Consider the following 611-nt stretch of genomic DNA (forward strand, 5'->3'; position numbering starts at 1 on the left):
CAGACACTCCTAGAACAAAGCTAGTGGCAAAAGCTGAGCTCTGCTGAAGACAGAAGGTGCCCACTCCTGAGGTTAAGGAAGACTTCCCTATCTACACATGTGCAGGAAGGTTTCTTGGGGAGTTGAAAAGGGAGGGGCTGCCACCCCATAATAAGTGTGGACATATACCCGCAAGCCTCTGTGGTAGAAACCATTTTTGAAAACTTTTCCACACACATGTTGGGAAGGGTCTTAGGACCAGTCAGGTATGAAGAAATAAGATAATTGGCCAAATGTAAACAAAGACCCGGAAGAACTGTTTTGTACCAGTGATTTAAAATCACCTCTTTACTGCAGCCCCTCATTCTGGATGCCCACACTCCTCTTTGGACGTGTATTTCTGCCTAGCTTTTGACTTATGCCACACCTCCTCACTGGGGGCGTGCCCACACCCTTTCTCTCTGGGAGTATATTTCTGCCTAGCTCCTCTCTTGAATAAACAGCCTGTTTCTCTGTGTACTCTCCCCCAGATTATGCTGCTGCTGCTGCTGCTGCTAAGTTGCTTCAGTCGTGTCCGACTCTGTGCGACCCCATGGACGGCAGTCCACCAGGCTGCCCTGTCCCTGGGATTC

The sequence above is a fragment of the Bison bison genome, unplaced genomic scaffold, assembly GCF_000754665.1.
Source record: "Bison bison bison isolate TAMUID 2011002044 unplaced genomic scaffold, Bison_UMD1.0 scf7180017864375, whole genome shotgun sequence".
NCBI lineage: Eukaryota > Metazoa > Chordata > Mammalia > Artiodactyla > Bovidae > Bison > Bison bison.